This window comes from Erigeron canadensis, chromosome 7 (genome assembly GCF_010389155.1).
Source record: "Erigeron canadensis isolate Cc75 chromosome 7, C_canadensis_v1, whole genome shotgun sequence".
Classification (NCBI taxonomy): Eukaryota; Viridiplantae; Streptophyta; class Magnoliopsida; order Asterales; family Asteraceae; genus Erigeron; species Erigeron canadensis.
Window position 1 is genome coordinate 1,217,999 of NC_057767.1, and position 26,335 is coordinate 1,244,333.

Sequence of the window (26,335 nt, forward strand, 5' to 3'; positions counted from 1 at the left end):
TTATAACTGTAATTCATTGAATTCCTGAACAGTAGACCTTTTCCGGCAACTAGACCAATATTCAGCTACAAGCTTGGAAAATAAGGAATCTGTCTCCATTAACTTTGAAGGCTCATCATACTCCACCATTTTCCCTGTATAATTATTAGGTGAGTTTCTTAGCAGAAACCATTTAATCATTTGATATTTTGTTCAACTTAACATGTAGGAAAATGTTAATTACGACCAATGTTGGGAGCGAGGGCTTACGTACCAAAAGAAAGAACCATGACCTTGTCGCTATCTATAACAGTTGGAACTCTGTGAGCTACAGTTATGACTGTGCAACTTGAGAACTCTTCCCTTATGATTCTTTGTAGAATGGTGTCTGTGGCTGAATCGATGGATGCAGTGGCTTCATCGAGTATTAAGATTTTGTTTCTCCTGAGTAATACTCTTCCTAGGCAGAATAACTGTCTTTGTCCAGCACTCCAGTTTTCTCCTTCATTACTCACTGGCACGTGGGTAAAGATGGTTACAGTCAAATATCTTGTATTAGATTTTGGCACGATTTTCCTATGAAGTACTAACCTGATGAATCCAACAAATTTGGAAGACTTTTGATGGCACGTTTAAGTTGACACTTTTCTAAAGCCTGCAAATCAATTAGAGTTACAAACGTATTTACATAATAAGCGTATGGATTGTATAGATGGTTCTGTTACCTTCCATATGTCGTCATCAGAATATAGTCCAAGAGGGTCTAAGTTTGTTCGAATGCTGCCCCTAAATAAGGTTGGTTCTTGGGGGATGACACTTAGTTTCACTCTAAGATCTTTAATCCCTATTGAGCAAATGTCTAGTCCATCTATAAGAATTCTTCCACTATCAGGTTCTACCAAACGAAACAACGATGTTATCATTGTTGTCTTCCCACTTCCTGTCCTTCCAACAATCCCTACTCTAGTCCCTTCTTCGAATGCACAAGTGATTCCCTTAAGAACTAGTGGTGCATTTGGACGATATCTCAACTGCATACATCCACAATCCCATCAACATTCCTTACATAAGCTCTTTATTAACTTTTTCAGCTTCAAAAGCATTGGTCCCATGATATATATAGTCAATTTAATTAGAAGACCTGATAAATGATATGCTTTTACCTTTAGATCCTTGACCTCTATCCTTCCCTTGGAAGGCCAGAATGGTGGCGGTCTATTATTCTCTACCATCGCAGGTGGTTCTTGTGGAATGTGAATGAATTGTTTAATTCTTTCTACTGAAACGATGGAATTGGCCAAGCTACAATACGATCTAGTGATGAATATTTGGGTACTTGATAGCGCTAGTGCATATGAAAGTGCAAGGCCAACCAAACCTATATATACGGAGACCAAATTGATTGAATTAATATATGTATTCCCAGAATGTGTAACTTATAGTGCACGGTGAACCATGGATGGAGTTGTAATTGCACATACCTGGAGACGCAATATCATTTGGTATAAAAACCAGGAAAATAGCAGCCGTGAACAAGGTCACATTTGAAAAAGCTTCCGTTCTCAATATCAACCATTCCAAGGTTGCATTTGAGAAAAAAAATGTACTTGCATCTGTATCCACTAGCTTGAGAAATTTTGTGAAGAACATATCTTGCATCTTAAATGCTCGTATTGTTGCCACTCCAAGTGACGTTTCAGATGCGTAGTTCATCACTGGTGCTTTTGTGGTTCCATTTATTCTCATTAGTTCCCTTGCAGTTGGCTGATAATATGCCTGAAGTTGAAAAAGATGTTATGCCGGCAAAGGGGCCTTACAGAAATTTTCAGGCTTCCACCTTGTATGTATCTTTGGGAGGCTAATAAGGATTAAGTTAAATTAGTTTTACTTAATTTGCAATGCTCTTGTTGATTCATTGATTCAGTATATCAAAAATATCAAACTTTTCAAAATTCACTATAGGGATTCACCTGAACAAACGTTGTAGCTACGGTAGCTAAGAGGGCTACAATAAGAATTTGCCAGGTCACCGAGGCCATAATGCCAATCATGATCAGTATTTCAATACCAGCAACAACACATGAAAACGAGAATGGTACGTCAAAGTCAATTACACTCACATCAGATGAGGCCTGCAGGAAACAGTAGGTTAGCACACATTTTTTAGTTTCGACACCATTATTTGTTTTTTCTGAATCCAAACCACCGAACTCTTACCCTAGTCAGAATTCTTCCAACTGGAGTTGAGTCAAAGAAGAGCATGGGAGCACTGAATATTGCATCCGTAAATTTTTGGAAGAACGAATTGGAAGCTTTTAATCCCAAAAGAGTGGAAGACAATGATCTCAGGAAAACAAAGAAGATGCTTGTACTTGAAATCAAAGTGTACACAACAATCAACATAATGGGCGAGAGTTCACGTATTTGAATACCAATTGCTAGCCAAAAACCGGCTGCTGCCTGAAGTGCCGCAAAACAGATAAACATTAGTACACACAAAGAGAGGTACCATGATCCTTCTGCGACGATGATGTAATCTAAGAATGCATTCCATCCAACATCCCCAGTCTCCGTTTCTTCTCCTTCAGTCAACTGTATTGATCCTGCCAAGTTCTCTGTTGATATCTTTTCTTCACCCTGTTCTGTGGTGTAGCATTTATTTGTGTTTTTTATGCATTGATGGATATTTTCTACTCTACAATCTTCTCTTATAATTTCTTCTGTTGAAGGATCAAATTTTGTAATGGCATCATTATGAGCCATCACAAGCTTTTCAAACACTGTTCCTACCATCAAAAGATCCTCATATGTTCCTGATTGCGTAACATGGCCATCTTTCATAACCTTTTAAGAGGAGAATAAAAAATACAACTGATCTATAAACTGATTAAATAGCCACGTACAACATTAATCTGTTTAAGAATATTCATAACGTATAATCGTTATTATTACCAGTATATTGTCGATGGACGAAAGGAACTCCACTTGATGAGTGGCAAGAATGACTGTTTTTTCCTCCAGACAAGTCATAACACAATCCTGGAGCAGCAGCAGCAGCAGATGTGACATTTAGTTTCCAACAATAATGAAAATAAAATAGGTCAATCTGATCACAAGTAAATGCCATTTCAAGAAGTTGAAATCTCACATTAAAGAGACTTGATGCGGTATGTGCATCTACTGCACTGAAAGGGTCATCAAGAAGATATATATCGGCGTCATTATAGACTGCTCGAGCGAGTTGAATTCGCTGCTTCTGTCCCCCACTCATGTTGACTCCTCTTTGTCCTATCTCTGTTAGATCTCCATGTTTAAAAGCTTCTATGTCCTTATCCAAAGCACAAGCCTTTATGGCCTTTTCATATTTTGTTGTGTCCATTTGCTTCCCAAATAATATGTTATCTCGAATTGTTCCACTTTGGATCCAAGATGTTTGGCTAACATAAGCAATTGATCCATAAACATCCACCTGAAAGCAAGAATATGAATTGATCAAATTTATATATAAACTTAAATGTCATTACTATAAGATACAATAACCGGATATATACGTTCTTTAAATTTCGGCTAACAACCACTGTACTTTGTCGAAAATTTCAAGTTTTCGGTGGGTTTTATATTTTTCACTTTTGGTGCTTTTTTTTTTAACACATATCATATATATATAAACACACATAAATATTACTAAAACAGCAAAAAATAAAAATAAAAATTGGTCAGTGGATAAAAAAATCAGCATGACATAAATAAACATTGTTGGCTAGCCTACTCTTGGCTGACACGTACATAAGCTTTTCTTATGTCATGGGGTTTCCTCCTTTGGTAGTATAGGGAGATAGGGAGATGTCATTACTATAAGATACAATATGAAGCATGCAATTTATGAACTCACTGTTCCTGAAGTTTTGGCTATCTCTCCAAGTATAGCATAAAGCATAGATGATTTTCCAGCACCAACTGAACCACAAACTGCAACTTTCTGCCCACATTTTACGTCAACGTTTATATTTCTTAGCGTTGTTGTGGGGGATTCTGGATCCCAAGCAAAATTTCCATCCTGAACTCTGATACAGAAATGTGATTTGTCAATTTCTTGGTCTATTTCCATCCTGTTAACGTTAAGTTCATCGTCATCCAAGTAAGAATTGATCCGGTCAAAGGATACTTTGGCCTGAATCAATGTAGAAAATGCATCAGGCAAATACTTTATAGGTTCAGAGATAGCACGTAACGTTGCTAAAATGGTAAAGATAGTGGCAGCATCTAAAGGGCCACCAAACAGCACGCATCCAAATAGGATTAACGAAGAAACAAGTGTCGGTGACAGCCAATATAACATCATTCCATACACCTTATGAAACTGAGCTTTACGCAGCCAATGTAGTTCTATTTCTCTTGACGATTTGATTAAGTTCTTGAAACTATCTTCCCAAGATTGTAACTTGATAACCTTCATATTGTTTAGGATCTCAGAGGTGGATCTCAATCTCTTGTCTTGAGCAACCATGAACTCCGTCTGACACTTTTGAATAGATTTTGCGAATGGAAAATTTAGAAGCCCGCATACGAGGAGAGGGACTAAACCAGGGAAAATACTTACTCCTACTATGAAGAATAAGACACCAATCGATAAAAATAGCTGAAGTAGGTAAGACCAAAACGTATGAAACCACGTAGGAAATTCACCCATTCTGTATGCATCAACCGCTATGTAATTCATAACTTCCCCAGTTGAATGCCTTGTTCTTCCATGACTCGAAAGCTTAAGTTGCTTCTCATATATTGCCATCATTAAAGCAGATCTCATTCTCATACCAGTTCTTCTTGCATTGAAGAAAAATTGCCGGTGAGAAATTGATTCGGTTACCTTGACTAAAATCAAGTATCCAACTATTACAAGTCCATGATGTAATTCTTTTATATCCTGGCTGCTGTATTGAACAAAGGCGTAGAGTATCAACGGGCTAGAAACAATAGCTATTGTTCTAAGAAGAACACATAGCCCCGAGAAAACCATCTCATGGAAATAAACTTTGGCCAATGCATTTGGAACCATGTTCACTTTCTTCATGGTTTTTTCTGCATGAAGTGAATCCCATGCTTTAATGAATTTCTCATGAGCAATGGATGCCTGGTCTACCGATGCTAGAACAGGAATATTTTCAAGAACCAATGGTTTTTTGTAACCTAAAACAAGTAACGGGTTTACCCAAGCAAATGTCAATTTGCTGAAAAAATCATTCAGCTTGCTTAACTTGTGATAAATTTGCTTTGGATTGATTCGGATTCTCATTAACTCAAAATTTGGCACTTCAATATTGAGAAGTTTGATCGATTTGGTGAGTTTGGGAAAAACGTTGACTCTAGGGTAACCTTTTGGAGGGAAAATTAGTGTTCTTGAGTGTTTAGAAAATTCTGAGTAGATATCAATATAATGGCATATTGTTAAGTGTTTTGAGTGTTTGGCAATATTCATCTACATATATATATATATATAGGTGTCTAGATATATATATCATTGTCTTCGTTGATATCAATATCCTTGTCTTAGTTGATAACTTGGTGTTGATATACTTCAGCTAGCTATATGCTTGATTTTTGAAAAGTTAGGAATTTTTGTTGGAATAGTTTGATTCTTAGAAAAGAAATTGCAAAACTGAGACAAATTAGTGATATGTTTGTAAAGTAGTAAGTGATGAAACACATTCAAAATAGTATGAGACAAAACACTATCAAACATATGAGAATGTAAATGAGCAACAAAGCAACACACTATCAAACACATGAGCATGTAAATGAGCAACAAAACAACGCACAATCAAACATATGAGCATGTAATTAGCAACAAAGCAAAACACACAATCAAACATATGAGCATGTAAATGAGTAACAAAACAACACACTATCAAACAAATGGAACATGTAAGAAGCCACAATCCAGGTTTAGATAAACTCAAGCCTTTCGATTCATGTGATAAGGAAACATGATACACATGATAGCAAAGAAACATGACAAACATAGCAAACCTAGCAAGATTCTTCGGTTCACACCTTCACAAAATGCGAGATGGCTTCTTCAGTTCGGGATTACATGAAGACTCAAAGGGTGGTGGATTCTTCATTTATTTCCATCTCGCTCTCTAAAGTCTACAAACAACATTTTGTACTGCTTTATTCAGCCACTTAATCCACACATCACTTAATGGTTAAGAAAAAACAAACGGACCTAGTTAATATCGATATTATTGTCTATAGATTGATATCCCTGTATCCTGGAATGCACGCAACGCGCAACTAAAAATACTAATATGTTTGGTTCGCAGCCTCTTGGAATGGAATAACTGATTCAATTAACACAAAATGAGATTCCAACTAAAACCGTCAATTTTGTTTTTTAATTCCATTCCATCAAGGAATGAAACTGAAAGGATTATGCTTCCCTCAATAAACAATATTTTTGTATCATAGGTGATAACAATGAAAACACTATTTTTAACTCAGATTTTATAAGAAGTAAAAACAAATACTATAAGTTCGACTGAGTAGAAGAATAATAATAAAGATGTGCATATATATCCAAGTATATGAATACAATGAAATAATGAGTAACAAAACTAATTAACTAGATAGGCCTCATGTAGCAACCAAGTAGAAATATACTCTAGTTGACAAACTAACTAATTAATTAACCAAGAGTCCAAGACCAAATATATACACTGTTTTCATAAATTAGAATCACTTTAGGCAAAAGACCAAAGTAAGACAGTAATATAAGACAATTAAAAAGACTAAAACAATATGACAACAATCTTGTATGTAGCCGCTCATCCATTACAAGACAAAACGCCAAAGCTAAGGAAAATCTTTCGGCGATGACAACGTGTCCTCGGACCTTGCTATATATATCCCGCTAAATGATTAAAAATCTACTACGTTGTTAGACTTTTTGTTTCACTGGTCGTTTTTACTTTTTTATTCTCCACTCAAAGAGAAATTATAAAAGATTGACTTTTCTATTTGACTTTTATCTTCATGTTCAACTTATTATTACATAGGTGATTAATTGATCATAACACTTTGCATTCTAAACCTTTCACTCATAAACTTCTACCAATAGACTATGATATTCTTGAGATTCTTTTTAATTAATTTATTTTACTAAATTAGTTTTTATAATTGTATATAAATTCAATTTCTTTATTAGATTTAAAATTAAATTTTAAGTCTAGAGTTATAAATACAAAACACATTAGAACCTTATTTGATTGATCGATTTTCATTAATAAAATTGTCTCTTTAATTTTCTTTCTTAATTCTTAAACTCTTATTACTTATAATAAATTATTAACATGAAAACTTTAAAAATTTGAGTTTACGATATGAAATTACAAGGTTTTTTGCCGTTATTCAATATGCTTACAAGTTCCGATTTTGGGGTGATTGTAAAAAATTAATGTAAATCCAAAACTTTAAGCGAACATATATTATATTTATCACTACATGTTTATTATAACTTATCCTCTATCATCGGTTACTTTAACCATAATTTATTTTATTCTCACGAATCATGTATCACACATATTCAAACTTTTTGAAAGTCCCAACATTTGCAAGATTATTGTAATTTAACAACTAATATAAACTACTTAAAACAAGAACAAGAAAGAAAGAAAGAAAGTTTAGTTATATGTATTATAAACTAAACAGTGAATACATGGTCGGTTGGTTTTACAATAAGAACAAAGAAGAAAAGAAAAGATTATTAAAATTTTCGACACACCAAAAACTTAACAATGAAATACAAAGAAAACTCTAAGTATGCAAGATGCAAAGACCAATAGGACGGAGGCAAGGTTAAGTGATTCTTTATATAGGCAGAGTTGAGAATCACATGGCAACCCAATAGATGTTGACACATGGAGGTTGTGAACCATCTATTGGAGGATGGCTCAGATCTGCATAGTTCTTCTTTCTTCATCTTGTTTGTTTCCCAAATCGGCATGAAAGAGAAAACTCCTTGGTACTAGACTGGTACAAGGTCACATGGCTTCATCTTGATCTTGCACCACGTGTCTTTGGGACCATCCTCCTTATCTTCATTTTCCCGCCCATATTTGACTTACAAAATATGACGATGAGTCATTGAACTTATCCTTTAACTCGAAGATAATATAGGTCACTGAGAGCTCGCTGGTGAAGTGACTCGTTGAGTCTCTCAACGAATCCTTGACTCAACACTTTTTTATTATACAATCTATATAGCTACCATACATCGTACGAGTATAAAGACTCGTATAGTATAGACATATATATAATACATCCATCATACATGCATATATATATATATAGGGGTGAGTTAGATTAGGAATCCCTTAAATTAAACATCATTATGGACATGTAACTTACACGTGTTAGTTGTAACTTGTATGTGTAAGTTGTGGTGGCGGTGGTCGTCGTCACCGGACGATCATGGTGGTAGTCGGAGATGATGGTGGTGGTGGTCAAAGATGATAAAAAATAGTTATTAAGAAGTGTTTTTAGTGGTCCCTAAAATAGCGAGTTTTTCCTTATAGACATGTAATAAATTATACATATAGAGATATAGTACATGCATGCAGACATATATAAATCAAGTGTTATCTTCGAGAGAAAGAAAAAAAAAAAGGCCGAACTCAAAAGTAACAATTGGGCCTTTAAAATGGTAAGTAAAAAATAAATATAATATTACGATAATTACTGTCTTTGCCATTCAAAATGAAGTATGACATTTGTAAACTCAAACATCAAATTATACAATAGAATTATAAATCAATTTCATGATATAAAATTTTGGAGAGTTTATACTAAATAAAACAATTGGATGATGTATGTTTTGTAACACCTGCCTATCATCATACATGTTTACTCAGGAATTGATATACATCCCAATTATCAATTGGATGATGTTTATACTAAACAAGAGTAAGTACCCGCGCGTTGCGGCGGTGAGATGGTGGGGTGATAGGTCATAAAGGGTGATAGCCAAATGCCTTAACCGTACGAATTCTGCCATCGGATTTAAAAATTCGTCGAAAGTATATCGAATGACATATCTAATGTAAAAGCATGAAATTTTAAAAACACCCATATAATTTTTATAAATTATTGATGTACGGTTTGTGAGATAAAAGATTTTGAATGAATTGGAGGAATAAATGATTTTTGGAGGGGAGAGAAAAAAGATTATTGGTTGAGATTTGAGGAGTAGGAAAGAGTGTTTGGTAATATAGAATTGATGAAAGGAGCATTTTGGGAAAGTAAATATTGAAACTTAAAATGTTAGGTAAGGAGAATCTGCTTTATAATATAGTATATAAATAATAGCTCCAGGAAACACTTCCATCGGGTAGCCCAATAGATAGTCTTCCATTCTTTAACTGCTTGTGACGTTTCTAGGTTCTTTCCTACCTTTCCTTTGCTTTTTTTCGACCGACATAATACCAAACCAACCATCGAACTTGGTAGATATAGATGTATGTTTTGTAACACCGGCCTATCAATTACCAAAGAATATCAATATAGGAGTCCAACAGCTTCATGAATTATATATATCATTGAAGATAATACTTGTTTATAACACTCCACAAACATAATTTCAATGACTGTATTCATAACCACCATATAGAATGTCGTATATATTTAACCCTACATCCATATGCAAAATGGCATTGTTAACCTTAAAAACTCATTGATTCATAGATGGTTATTGATACAATATATGTAATTTATTCTGCTAACTTGTTTTATTGAACATTGTTAGTGAACTCTCACGATCATCTAAATCAATCATACATCCTTCCATTAGATATATGCTTTATTTAATCAATACAACGGCATATCTTTGTGTTTCCGATCCTAATTTAACATCCATCATGCTTCCATGTTTACCTTGTATACAATTTGAAAGAACAAAACGTGCTGGCACAACGTCGTGCATCGCACTATCCGGTAACCCTACTAATAGTATAAATGCCAGTAAAAACATTTAATGTATGGAGAGTCAGAAGTGTAAACCAATGAGCCCTAATCACTTAATCAATATATAGCAGTCTTCACTAGTTCAGACACTTTAATTACTGGTTGATAATAGTCGTATGATATGTTAAGCAAATTAACACAATATATGTATTACAATATACCAAGTTGTTAATTGTAATAATAATGAATGATTAAGTTAAATATCGAGAGAAGGCCGAATAATTATTAGGGAAGTGAATGGGCGGTCAACTGTTGGTAAAGGCAAAAGCCATTGTTTCTGATACAGAATTAATCATCTCAAGTTTGGTTTTAAGCATAGAATACAATAAACAACCCAGAAAGTATATCATTTTTTAACAAAAACCGGTATCAAAGATGTGACGGTAGAAGTTATCGTGTGTTTCAATACCTTGTCCAGTGCAATAGTGTCTATGTTTGCCAAACGTTCCAACACAACAGTTCTCTCCTCCTCATATCAGAAGCCCCTGTTTAGATCATGGTCAAATCAATAGCAAATTAGCTAAAAAAAAAACTATATGAGATATCTATACACATTAAATGTATCCATTTCCTTTTTTGTCAGTCTCCCTTCGATCATTAGTATAGCTGGTTTTAAAAAATAACATACTGATGCATGCACTTTGATTTATGATTTGGGGTATCAAACCAACTATTTTGGCCAAATCGAAGCATTATGTTTATACATGTCATTTTTTGTTATTTTCATGTATATCCATTTATGCATGGCATATGTAAGACGCTGACACAAATATTACTTGCAAGAAAGAAATTAAAAGACTTTGTTACATACATAAAATCCTGACCGAGAGAAAGTCTTTCGGGTCGACCCAAATAGATTTACGCCAAATGTCAATTGTTTTAATCCTAACCCGGGTTTTAACCAAGTCACCCGTTTTGCATTTCGTCCACTAAACTTTAAAGCTCCGTGCTATGTCTAATAAAATTAAAAGGTATAAAGAACTTTTTTTTAACCAAGTCCATTGAGTTTGAAACGATGAAGGAATGTTAAGTTGCCAAAAGTATAAAAGTAACTTTTTGAAAAGTTGGTAATAGATCTTTTCTCTTTTCTACAAATAATTTCCTTAGGAGTGTCACTTAAACACTTTAAAAAAGAAAGATCAAGTGTAAGCATGTGTAAAGAGAAACTTCAATATTTAAGATCAAACACATCACTTTTAATAGATAATTTAGTAATGGATTTTCTGTTAAACATAAATCACTATCATAAGCCTCAAAAGGTTTAAACTCCATCATTATAAAGCCAAACATTAGTCTAGATGACCTCAATACCCAAAATACAGGTTTTTGTCACATATTGGGAAAAATGCCCATTCAAACATCCCACCTAAAACTAAATTGATAACCATATAGTAACATACCTTAACGGGCTTAACGTTGTCTTTTCATTAAGTAGCTTAGCAGCACCAAGAAGCGTACGAGCATTATGCCCACATCCATGCATCACGTCGTCCTATTTACTCTTGTGTTCCCAGACACAATTGCTTTTCATCCCATATAACGTTGTCTTTTCATTAAGTAGCAGCACCAAGAAGCGTACGAGCATTATGCCCACATCCATGCATCACGTCGTCCTTTTTACTCTTGTGTTCCCAGACACAATTGCTTTTCATCCCATATATACTTGCAATAGTGAAATGACTGTAAATTAAAGAAAAGAAACATTAGTCAAAGCATAACTTCAACAACGTAGAGAATGCTTAAATGAGAGGTGGCATATTGACCCATTTCCTTATGAATTGGACAATCTGGGTTGTGCTATACTTCAAATAGATTAGGCTAAACAGGGAAGATGTCAAATATGACAACTGTTAGATAGGTTGAATGGGTCAAACGTCACCTAGATATTTTTATATTCAAAACTTCAGATCATCACTGTAATAAATAATAATATTGTTTTTGCAATCAATACTTAAGCATTAGATTACTACACATTTTTATTACAAAATGAAAGAATTGATGCTTACTGGTCTATCTCGGCCTGATTCAAACACTTTTAAATGACCCATTTGGTGACCGAACTATAGATTGAATCACGCCATTGACCTTCATAGGCCTATCCTGCAATAAGATTTGACTATGAGAACGAACAAAGATACAAAGGCACATAGTGATCATACAATCTCCACCAATCGAATAGAGCTACAATTGAAGGAAATTCCAGGGTGACCATGATCACAACTCACTCTGCTAAAACTATGTAGTGTCTTCTATCCATTAATCATGTTAATTACTAAAGGGCTTATTGCAATAAAGGATATCCAACTATCTTTCAAAACTTCAAGAAGAATACTTCGAACTTATTTGAACACAATACATAAGAAACTCAGCAGCGATTGGATCATGTTATAATCAACGACGAATTAGTAAAGCAATTATCATTATAAATCGAAATACAAATAAAAAAATTTAGTTATTAAAAAAAGTTATGTGCTCACCTTCGTTAACTATAATTCGGATACCACCAACAATTATCTTTTTAGTTTTAAAATCTTTCTATTCACCAGAGCCTTTAGGGATAGTCCTCTTAATTTCAATTTGTCAAAATATTCATTCATAATCCTTTAGAATAACAAAACCACCGATAGACATATTTATCCATACATGATACATATATCGAGATACTCAATTACGAAACTTGACAATAAAGTCTGCAACAAAAATAAAAATTAACCCGTGTACTTGCTAGATCGAGTCATTAACTACTACTAATAACAGGGGTCTATTGAAAATCCCATAATTCTGTTGGGTTATGTTTAGAAGAATAGTCTCCTAATGGTAGAAAGATGCACCTCTTTTAACTCCTTACAAGCGTCGACACCAAAAGGTAAATAATGTATAAAAGACAGCTACTCTACAGATGCTAACAAATGTAAACATATAGATCACACTACACAAAATTCCAATCATTGCAAAAAATAGCATAATTTAAAAGCCAAATCACATGCCCAAAACCCTTAAAGCCTAAGGGCCAAGGGTGCATTACCAACCATTGGCTCTTTGGCAAAACCTTAAAAGCCTAATGCGACCACTCCATAAAACCAAAACATCCATATTTATATTTACAACATTTACCATCTTATGATCTTGCTTACTAATCAAAATAACACAATACAAAATAGTAACATTATATTTATAAAGAAAATAAAAGTTCTTAATAAATACAAACAATGCAAAATAAACTAACCTGTTAGCAATTGATAACATGTTTTTCAAAAATAGGAGTATCAAACAACAGAAGGATCAAGGATCTACATATGCTATAAACCCAAAACCCCTTGCTCTAGTTGTCCGATCTTTCATTAAAACCGAATCGGTTATCTCTCCATACTTTCCAAAGTACTTCACAAATGTATCTATAAACAGATACACACACAATTATATATACATAATGCAGATGAAATTAAACATAGCAATCGTGAATTATTTAGTCTTTTTCACATTCCAATCTTTCAACTTCCGCATCATCCCCAATAGTAAGACTAATGGAATTTCAAAACTTCTCATTAAATCGCACTTACATGGATCATCAATTAGTAACTCTTATAATTATGCACATACCCACTTGTAAATTGTAACACCCCAACTAGGCGGAAACATGGGGCATTAATAGAAAAGCTCAGTACGACATGGGAATTAAGTAGAGACGACTAAATGCATTCAAGGATTTGAGCAATCCATACATAATTCAAATACGATTACAAGTTTTGGATCAAATAATGCACGTGGAGCACAACACCATCAATAGTTTACAAAAGATAGTTCAATAATGGCTAACGATCCTAGGCATAACCCATGAACGGGTGCAATGAATCACGGATCCATAAAAGTCCAAGCTCAATCCTATCACATGCAATGCAATCATCCATCACGTCTTTGATTCACTTGATTACCTGAAAAGTGTACTAAAATACGTCAACATAAAGTTGGTGAGTTCGTAGGTTTTGACTATAAGAACCAAGTGTCGGGATAATGACCGTTTAACCTTGATACAAACATAGTTAGATCATTAAATGATCATAAAACCTTGAAACCTTGATTGGGTCATTAAATGATGTCATAATTGGGATCGTTAAACGATCACCAAGCCTTGAAACCTTGATTGGATCAGTTAATGAACCTCATAACCTTGATATGAACATATACAATCACACAACCTTGATTCACAATCCAAACGAGCACATAACCTTGATAAACTAGCCAAACAATCATACGACCTTGATTCACAAAGCAAACAAACACATAACCTTGATAACTAGCCAAACATTCATACAACCTCAATTCACAAAACAAACAAACACATAACCTTGATAAAATAGCCAATCATTCATGCAACCTTGATTCACAATTAAACGAACACATAATGATCAACAAAACGAGTAAACACATTGTACACTTTCCACCCCAAAATCATATAAAGAAAAGGGGCTACGAACTCACCTTAGCTTTAGAAGTTGTTAGAATGAGCTTAAGTGGGTGAGCGGGGAGCACAACGATCACAAACCTATTACATCAACATCTTATCGTCACATTATATCATACACTATGCCACAACCCCAAGAATGGTTTATAAGATGGATTTAGAACATTTGGTTAAAGATATAAATGTTTTGGGTAAACACGAGTTGAGGTTTGGCACTAAATCTTGACGGAGAAAAATCAAAGTGTTACACGTGCCTTGTTAAGGATCATTAAGATATAAGAATGAGTTTGGGTTAAGCAACTAAGGATGGGACACTTTAGAACACAAAATATACATAATTAGCAAATATGTGGCACGCAGGAAATGCATGTGGCACATATTTGGCTTTTTCAGATTTTTGGGCAAATATGTGGCACATGCATACATGCATGTGGCGCATATTTGACTCTGTTGAGACTTTACACAAAGACTGTGGCACATGCATTACTGCATGTGGCACATATTTAGCTATTTCGGAGTTTTGTCAATTATGTGGCACATATTTGACCTTGTTCGGAATTTACACAAAAACTGTGGCACATGCATACTCAATGTGGCACACCTGGGCATGTTCTTGCTCAAAACAGGTTTTGACACTAAAATTGACCCAAAACTCATTTTCAAGCTTGAATAGACGAAATTGAACATAAACAAACATAACCCACTATATAAATTCGATTCATAACATCATTTCTTGTCTAAAATCGTTCATGACCCATTTCACACATCCAAGAACCCTAATCTTGACCTAATTACACTTTGAATCCGATTTTTACCAAGAGTTTGAGAGGTTAAGCTTAGAAACAAGTTTATAAATCTTAAATGATGAATTTGAGATGGATATACCTTACAAAAATCTTCCACAAAAGCTAAATTCAGGATTTGACCCGTTTTTGAATGAATCCTTGCACTATGAAACCCCAAATTTTGATATATTGTTATTATGATGACAAAGATGAAAACCCCTAACCAAATCTTGCTAGAAACATCTAATTTTGTGTATTAAATTTAGAGAGAGAGAGAGATATGTGCAAGAGTTCTTGCAATAAGTGAGAGAGAGAAAAGAGATAGTGAAAGGAATTTGGTGGGTGGGAGGAGATTGAATGCAAGAGGATGAGGTTGGGTCTTGGGTATGGGTTTGGGCATGGGTTGACCGATGGATAGTTCATTTACTTAATCAATCTAGTTACACCACCAGTTAGCAATCGACCATTACATTAACGACCATTCGATCTCATAAAACATCTTGAATTCATGCAAACACAACTTGACTAAAAACGATCATTATATATATATGTATATATATATATATATAAATGCATATTCACCTTAAACACAATTAAATCATAGCCAAACTCGATCATATATAGAGTAAACGATCCTCATCAATCAAATGTACACAAAACTAACGGGTCAACAAAAGTCAAATTCCTCATAAATCATGCAATGTTTAAACGTATTTCGTCGTCTAATTACTAGGAGGTTGAACTTGCTAAAGGAGGGGTCAGAAGAAGGTTGACTATGTCTACTGGTGGTTTCTTAATGGTGAAGGATGTTACTCTACGCCACTAAAATAATCAGAGCGAAGTGTGTAAGTGTGTGAAAACATGATCCTCCAATGAATGATTGAGAGGAGTAGTTATAGAGGCCGAGGAGACAAGATCTGAGTACTTGTCTCCTATGAGTACTTATCTCCTATGACGTTTTAGAACGGTTTGGAGCCCGTTGGGAGCGTACCTTCCTCAACGATGATTGGCTTAGCATTACGTCATCTTGTCCTGGTCGGCCACATGTTATTCAAATGACATTCTATTCGTTCTATTATGTTGAATCCGGAGCTTGGTCCGGATCATGTGATTATTTCTATTCGGGAGCTACGCTGCTTTATATGTAATCATTTCTATTCGGGAGCTACGTTGCTTTATATTGTTTTGATCAAGCCATATTGCTAACTAGGATGGTGCACTATCAAGCACCCTAGCTTGGCATTGTAATACTTAAAACGCTAAGTTAAAAATAAAGAAAAAGGGGCACTAAGCAATATATTTTTTCTCGAGCGTGTTTCAGTACGATCCTTCTCTTGGCTTGAATTTACATTGGGGCCTGGACACCGATCTGGAGTGTTTATTATACTTGACCCTTCCCCTAACCAAAAAACAAGGGCTCCTTCCAAAGTGTTCCAAATAAACATTTGTTTATATATTTAATTAAAAAAAATTTCATGTTATTATTATTATTATTATTATTATTATTATTATCATTATTATTATTATTATTATTATTAGGATCCCACTGTCTCGGAAATGGATTTTAATATTTAATGGATTTAGAACAAAATTTAGATTGATAGTTGATGAATTTAATCAAGATAAATGAAAACCATTTAAAGAATGACTTTTTAAGAATTTCTCAAAAAAAGAAAGATAAATATTTGAAGAATAATTTTATAAATATTTAATAAAAATAAACAAAATAATATATTTTGTACCATGGTTTGTTGATAAATATATAATAAATTTTATTTGTACCATCGAAAGAGATTATAAACTTAATAATGGACAAATGATAAAAACAATATATCCTCCTCAAAGTCCATTCCAAATTGAAAAGGAAAATGTTAATTTAAATTTCGCTGCATATAAAAAGTTATTTGAAAATAATACACTAGGTGTCACAATAGAACACGTAAATAATTTATTACTACAAAATAATTTCACTAATTTATATTTAGTGGTCTTAGGAGAACAAATAGGTTCAATACAAAAAAGAGTTGAAGATTTTTTTAAAAATATAAAATACAAAAATGATATAGTAATAAATGAAGCTACAACCAGTATTCAGCCACCTTCAGAAATCAATAATAAAATCTACAACAAATGACTTAGAAAAACTATTAGCCGAAAAATTTAAAAGTTTTAATATTAATGTAATAGACAAGGATGATGATATATCGGAAGACGAATTTAACAATGAGATTAATAAATTAGAACGATTTTCCAATAAGTAAACCTTCTCAAAGATTATTTTATTATCCAAGGCCTACCCCACAAGACGTCCTGCATGAAGAACAAGAATATATTGTAAATAATAGTTACAACGGTAAAATTATTTACGAATGGAATATTGATGGTTATATCGAAAGACAAATTTATAATATAATACATAGAATGATGATTTATTGTACAATTTGTAATAGTAATGAAAATAATGATAGGACAGTAGCAAGTATGATAGTTGCAAGTTTTACAGGTCAAGTAAAAGGATGGTGGGATAATTACCTTACCACCGCAGATCATACTCAAATACCGAATACAGTCAAAGAAGAAAATGGTACAACAAAAATGAATGCAGTCTACTCACTAGTAGTTAATATTATAGAACACTTTACAGGTAGATGGTCAGATAATTCTGAAAATATTAGAATTTTGTTAAATAGCTTAAAATGCCCAACTTTAATCTCATGTAGATGGTATATAAAGATACATTTTTAAGTAGGGTAATGGAATTACCAGATTCTAATACGTTTCGTTGGAAGTCTAAATTTATAGACAGTCTCCCTAATTTATTTGCTGAAAGAGTTAGAAGAACTCTTAGGGGAATAGAGACAACAATAAATTATGATAAGTATACATATGGAAAATTAATTGGCACATGCGTCCAAGAAGGATTAGCATTGTGCAATGAAATAAAATTAAATCAACAAATAAAAAGATATAGCTTTTTAGAAAGAAAACAAATGGGAAGTTTTTGTGACCAATTTGGTAAGGAATGTAAAAATACAACAAAAGAAAAATATGGTCCACAAAACAAAAATTATAAACGAAAAAGAAATTATAAAAAACCCTCCAAAATAAAGAGGTGAGAAAAGACAGAAGAAAGAAAGAATAAAAAACAAAAAGATTATAATAATAAGCCAAAAAACATGTTATAGATGTGGCAAAATAGGCCATTATGCAAATAAATACAGAGTAAAGAAAAAGATTAATAATCTCAATATAGATGAAGGTTTAAAAGAAGGTTTAATGAGAATCTTATCAAACTCATCAGATTCAGAAACTGAAAATGAATCTGAAAATATACATTCAGAAGAAGAAATAAATTGTATAAAAGAAGAAAATTTTATATCTGAAGAAGAGAAAAATTCTTGTAATAATAATTGCTTTCAAAATAAAGACGAAAAATATGATATTTATGAAATACAAACTCAATTTGAAGATTCAAAAATTAATGTTTTAAATAGTGAAACTTCAGATGTACTAAAAATGGTCCAAGATGAAGAGGTAAGATCAAAAATTATTAGTCATTTATCTAAGGATGGTGAAGGATCGTCAAATGATTCAGAACCTTATACAATGTCTGACGTATACAAAATACTTAGACAAAAACAAAAAGACAATTTGTCTACTAATGTCTCCATGGAAGACTTAATACATGAGATAAATAATTTAAAAAATGAAATTAATAACCTCAAAAAGAACAATAATAAATTAGATAATAGAATTACTATTTTAGAGACAAAAGGAAAATTTTCAACAGTAGAAGAAAATATACAAATTATTCCAAATAGAGAAGATGATTTTCTATCTACACTAGAAACGGTGATCTCAAGAAAATGGTTTGTTAAGATCAATCTATTAATTGATAATCATTATAGAAAAAAATTTATAGCTTTAGTTGATAGTGGAGCAGATATAAATTATCTACAAGAATGATTAATTCCTACTAAACATTTTCAAAAAACTATATATTCATTAAGCACAGCAAGGGGTGAAAAAATGAATATTAAATGTAAATTACAAAATGTTAAAATATGCAAATATAATGTTTGCATATCAACTAATTTCATACTCATCAAAAATATGAAAAATCAAATGATTTTAGGTACTCCTTTTCTTGAGAAAATATTCCCAATACAAAGAGTTAATGAAAATCGAATAACGGAAACTTTTAAAAATAAAGCAATAACTCTTGAATATATTACTTAACCTTTTACAAGAGCACTCTCAGAAGTAAAAGATTTGCTAATAGCAAAAAATAAGCAAGTTAACTTTCTTAAAAAAGAAATTAATATTAACACTATTGAAGGAAAATTAGAAAATCCCAAATTAAAAGAAAAAATAGAATTACTAACCAATCAATTTTCTCTAAAAATTTGTGATGATCATCCAAATGCATTTTGGAATAGAAAAAAGCATATTGTAAATCTGCCGTATGAAGATGGATTTCATGAAAGTAAAATACCTACCAAAGCTAGACCTTGTCAAATGAACCCTCAATATCTTGAATTATGTAAAAAGGAAATTGACAACCTTTTACAAAAGAAGTTATTAAAACCTTCTAAATCACAATGGTCATGTACTGCTTTTTATGTTAATAAACATGCAGAACAAGAAAGAGGCGTCCCTCGTCTTGTTATAAATTATAAGTCTTTAAATAAAATTTTAAAATAGATTAGATATCCAATCCCTAATAAGAAAGATTTATTAGATAGGTTACATGAAAGACTTATATTCTCGAAGTTTGACTTAAAGTCAGGATATTGACAAATCCAATTTAGTGATAATGATACTTATAAAACTGCTTTTAATGTCCCTTTTGAACAATATGAATGGAATGTCATGCCATTTGGGCTTAAAAATGTCCCGTCGGAATTTCAAAAAAATTATAAATGACATTTTTAATCCTTATAGTGATTTTATTATAGTCTATACTGATGATATCTTAGTATTTTCTAAAGATATTGAAAAGGGAAAAATTATAATTAATAATGGTCTAGTGATTTCTAAATAAAAAATGATGCTTTTCCAAACAAATGTTAGATTCCTTGGTCATAATATTGAAAAGGGAAAAATAATACATATTAATAGGAGTATAGAATTTTCTACAAAATTTCCGGATAAAATCTTAGATAAAAACTCAATTACAAAGATTCTTGGGAAGCTTAAATTATATTTCTCCATTTTATAAAAATCTTTCTCAAGATACTGCTATCTTATATGATATATTAAAGAAAGTTCCATCTACTTGGACTGATGAGCATACTGAAACAGTCTGGAAAATTAAACAAAGAGTCAAAAACATCCCTTGTTTAACATTGGCAAATACTAATTGGAAAAAGATTATAGAAACAAATGCCTCTGATATAGGATACGGAGGAATTTTAAAACAAATTGATGAAAATAAACAAGAATATTTGATTAGGTTCCATTCGGGAAAATGGAACAATGCACAAAAAAATTATGCAACTGTTGCTAATGAAATTCTCGCAGTTTATCAAGTGTGTTTTAAAATTTCAAGAAGATTTATACAATCAACATTTTATTATTAAAACGGATTGTGAAGCTGCTAAGTTCATGGTTAATAAATATTTTAAGCATGATGTGTCAAAACAAATGTTTGCCAGATGGCAAGCCCACTTAGCTCCTTTTGATTTTGAGATACTATATAAGAGAGGGGAGGATAATAGTCTCCTTGATTATCTAACTCGTGAGTTTTTACAGAAAATGTCCAAATGATCCCACATTCGAGAGAAATAGGAAACTACCCAGGTAGGGGTAGAGGTAGCCAACCCAGAGATGGGAAAAGGCCCCTAGTTACACAAGGAAGGAAACATCTAATAGCTGCAAATCTCGCTTCCTCCTCCTCATCATCATCATCTCTAAAAGAAGATATGTATGGAGAATTCAGAGAGGAATTTATAGAATTCCTAAAAAAATAAGAAAGGGGATAATATATTATGGAGAAGTAAATAATCAATGATTATGCGGGCAGTAACTAATTACCTAAGCAGAAGGACAATGACACTAGCTAACCAACTGAGAGAGTAAAATAGATAGATGAATTACTTGCTAAAGGTGCCAGAAAGAAGTGGAATCAGACTCAGTTTCAGTAGCCGTATTTGATGATGTTTCAAAGTAATTCTTTTCCGTCTACTAATTTGAGCTCTTCCTGTCGATCAGTGCGACTCCAAAATCCACATACAGAGAAAGCTGATGTCCCCTTTTTAGCCGTTTTGCAACAGTTGCGTTCTTCTATGCAAGACGAAGACTTAGAACGAACAAAGAAGTTTGGATCCGAAAAATTATGCTTAGGCAGTTCTTTCGCTGAACACAAGAGAATAAAGAGGAATTTTTATCATTTCAAATCGATATTCTTATCGAAGAGAAGGAACGAAAAAACCCTAAATCTTACTACTAGAAAAAGAAGTCCTATAGTTTACAACTCTTCTTTCTATAGTAATTTGACCTCTTGCTCCACCCATCAGTCTTCTATGAAGAGAAAAAGAAAAAGCCCTTCATATCTCAAGGGAACAACAGAAGAAGAATCAGATGATGCTGCTTAATATGTTCGAATTCCTTACAAGGAGGTCATATTCACCTTAGAACATGAAGATGTTTTAAAGTATTATGAAACCGGTAATGATCTCTGGAGTATTATGACAAGGTATTTAGACACTGCATCATATGCAACCACATCATACAAACCAAGGTCATACTATGAAGCCCTTTTAAATGCTATAGGTACATGTGAATTTCAACATTTTTACGCAAATTCAAACTCAAAATTTTTTAATTTTAGCAAAGCAATAATAAAACATATAATTTTACCCGATGAATGGGGACTTAGTACCCTAAGAGAAAAAGAATTTACTTATGCAGAATCACACATTTTGGTAAAATATAATTATTGGGATTATATAGATAGCTTTCATAAAGCTTTTTTATATGAAAATCCTCAAAGGAAACATATTTGGTTCTTTAAAATTTGTGAAAAGGTTTATAACCGCAAAATTCCAAATTGGTTTATTATTTGGTGGAAAACACATGGACCATCCATCCAAATTCTACCGGATCCATATAAAAGTCTTTATATCGAATGGGTCAATATTAGCCCAAAAATAAAAGATGCAATCATCAAGAATAATGGTTCTAAAGAGGTCATACCCTCGTTACATTTCTTTACCGAATTCTCAATCCCATGGATTTGGAAATGGATGCCAGAAGTTAATTATCCTGAAGGTAATGCCCCTCGTATACAAAGGGTATTCTTGACAAAATTCTGGAGAAAAATGATAGAAAAAGATCATACTACGGGATTAATACAATCCCAAGATACATTGGACAAACTCAAGAAAGCTCTTGAATCATATAAAGAGCAAAAGGAATATCTCAACAACCAGGAGAATCTAGGCCTTCTTCAACAAATTGAAGAAAAACTAAGAAGATAAGGACAGAATGTGGTCTCCAAACAGGATATTATAAAAGCCTACATTCAAGAAAATGAGAAAGGATATCCTCCAAAATAGCAAGTGGAACAAATCAAACACTTCCATGAATTCTTAAGACAATTATCTAGCTGGAGAATCTCAACCACAATCCGAAGAAATACCTTTGGAAGACATTTTTGATGAAATGGAAGAAACATTAATCAAACGTCTTACGGATAAGCAAGAATCTCCGACAACATCAGACTAGAGATAAAGTTCACAATAATACAAGACAAAAGCAATTGTTAAAAGGGGTCCTACCTCCATCAATAGTCATCATATGGCAAAAAATCATAAGATTCTAATTAAACTAAAAATTCAACTTGAAAGACACGTATGGAGCCCGATGGAGTATGCATGTTGATCTCAAATTTCCAAGACACAATTCAAGTTTCAAGATCATCTCTTTTGCACCATAAAAGCCATGCAATGGCCAGAGCAAAATCAAGCTTTCTTTTACTAGTTCTTGTACGTACCAAAATTTCCTTGTACTTTGTAATAAAATATTGAATAAAATAACAAAAAGTTTGAAGTACGTGAGCTTTTGAGTATTCAAGTTCCTGGTTATTATTCATACTTCTTAAGTTCTACTATAAGGTTAGTTTTCTTAATCTTGTTTGTTATTTAAATAAGCCTAACGACAGGCTAAATATTAATATGTTAGATGTCACCAATCCATTATCTAATTTCATGGGTCTAATAAAATAGACTCTTAGATTATGTCTAAATAGCCAAAGAATTTTAAAGTCAAGGTTGTCATTAAACCAGGCAGTCATTATGGATAAACCACTTTCATGGTCGTGGTCTAGCCCTATTTTAGCCGGGTTTGGCGTGGTTTGGGTGTTTAATCATTGACAGACATTTGATTTAAAAATGATGTCTTGACAGGTTTAATTACATAATTAAAATTTTTAATAATTAATTATTATTATTATTATTATTATTATTATTATTATTTTGAAAAGCATCGTCTTTCAATCTGGATTCCTTGACAAGTATGCTTCTTGATTTGTGAAACATCCCATCGAAGGGAGACTCTAGTTTACCTTCTTATATATATATATATATTGTGTTATATATATATATAGGAGGGAAGCTCTCATTTGTCTTTCCCTTCCCACTTTTCTCTCTTATATATATATATACACACACACACATAATTCTCTCTCAAAACCTTTTGTTTCCCACGGTTAATAAAACGGAGGTTAGCACAGGTTTGCACGCTCCATCCGTAGCCTATATCTCGGTCGGGGCATCCGTAGTCCTTGCTTCCGATCCAGAGCTTTGTGTCGTCGATCCGAAGCTTTTCTTCTTTCTTTTTATTTTATTTTATATATTTATTTTTGGAGCCTACACCGTTGGTCCGGTGCCTCTTCTTGGTTTCCGGAGCATACACCACCGGAGCGTCCTCTTGGTTTCCTCTTAGCTCCGGTTTTCAGTGCCCCCTTTTGATTCCCGGATCCAGAGCCTCTATTAGGTTTCCGAAGCATAAGCCACTTAGTCCATAGATTTCATTGTGTTTCCGGAGCGTACACTGTCTAATCCGGTCAGAGCCGGGATCTTCTTTGAGTTTCGGAGCATATACCGCCAGAACATACACTGCTAATATCTAATCCGGAACATACACTGCTAGATCCGGAGCCTCCTTTGGTTCCTCGATTCTCGGTCGCCGGATCCGGAGCCTACATTACCGATTTTGTAGCATAAGTCGCCGATTCATAATACTTTTTCTCAGGTTTGTCTCACCATTTCACCTTATCTTTATGGAAAAAAATGACTTGAAAAGGCAAACATGTAGCTTAAGCCTTGATGAGTTAGGGTCCTTTTTATCGACACATAGGTTTCCACCCGGGTTAGGATACATGCTCCCGAAGCCATACCATATAGCTACTAGGGCTCCCAAAGGAAAGGTTACTCTTTATTGTGTTTCTTTCGATAAGGGTAACATGCGGCTTCCTTTCACCGATTTTTATTGCAGTGTCCTTAACCATTTCCAAGTTCACGTTTCTCAAGTGAATCCCTATGGTAACATTAGCTAAAGCTGGGAGTTGGTACACTTTTGAGAAGCGTCTTGAAGATGAGGTGGGTGAGTGTGTAACCGGGGTGCCGACTTCCATTAAAAGTTGGAAGTCTCGGTTCTTTTATGTTGAATAGTCCGTGATATCTTCTAATTATCCTTACGCTCGGACCTTACGAAAAAAGTCCAAAGGAAATATGTCTTTTGAGCTTCCAGCTAGCGGGTTTGACATGTCTTTAGTTGTCAAGATGACTGTGCATCCATTGTGCTACCGTGTACTTCTGGAGCCTATCCTTTATCTCACCTGCTTATCCAAGCTATGGTCCCATCATCCTGCTGTTCCCAAGATAGCCGTTGGAGGGCGGGGTATGGCTCAGGATTACTTTTCATTGGATCTTTATTCATTTTATTGTTGTTTTCATTATTCTATATTATTTTTGTTCTAATTACTTGCACACATTTATATTACTTAGAGGATATCTCAAAGATGGTCATAAGAAGGGTTCTCTTAGAGGAGTTTACCGACGAGATAGCTATTGCACCTGAGGGAGGTGATTTTGTGGAGGCCGGTTCGGATTCACCTTCCGATAATGAAGTTGCAGTCTCTCTTCCTGCTTTAGGTGTTGACACTTATGTTCCTTTTGGTACGGTGGTCACCCCAAAGAAGAAAAGGAAACTTGCTCGTGATGCTCCCACTGGCTCACATGTTCCATCAATCCATGATGAGGGTACTAGCTCTACTGCTCCTAATTAAGTATAATCCACTTAAACGCGACATTATACTTGTAGATGTTGGTAAGCCATTGCTTGCCTTAAGCGGGCCTGGTAGGGGTAAAGGGCGTAAAGCTTTGAAAGAGTTAAGTACGGAAGCAAGGGTGGAGGATAGGAAAGAAAAGGGAGATGAGGGTCCTCCTTTAGATGTTTTCGAGGGTACATTTATTCCTCCGTTCGCTAAGGTTACACATAAGTACCCTTAAGGACAGTGAAGAACGCATTGACTATGTCTGAAACATCATGGTGCCTCATCGAGTGCAGAAGGCTGAGAAGATGCACAAAGATGATTTTGTAGATTTTGCTAATGGAGATGGGATTGATGTCCTTAACGCGTTGGTATATTGCTCTCTTCCTTTGCTTTCTCCTTTTTTTTGTTATTATATATTCATGTTCGTGTTATGTATACTCCCTTATTATTAACTTCTTGTTATACTTTTGATATCTTATAGTCAGGGTATATGACACGTAAGCGATACAAGCTCAAGAGGCAGAATGCCAAGTTGAAAGATAAAGTGAAATTGTTGGAAGGTTCTGAAGATCATGCTCGTCGACGTGCTGATCTTAAGGCTCTCCATAAGGAGCTTGATTTGAAGGATCAAGAGACAAAGGATTTGCGGGAGCAGCTGGAAAAAGTCCAATTTGTGGAAGACTAGGTATGATGAAGCTAAATAACAATCTGAGGGTTTTGCTGCGGATCTTGTGGACCAAGAGCATAAGATAACCAAGCTTCAAGAAAGTAGAGCTAAAAGTGCCAAAGAAGCTGCAACGGCTGCTTCCGAAA

The 26,335-nt window shown here is 33.8% G+C and overlaps 1 pseudogene; it reads right to left on the reverse strand.

Moving 5' to 3' along the window:
- On the reverse strand, window positions 1–24,880 carry LOC122607103 (annotated as a pseudogene).
- Window positions 24,881–26,335: the final 1,455 nt, after the last annotated feature.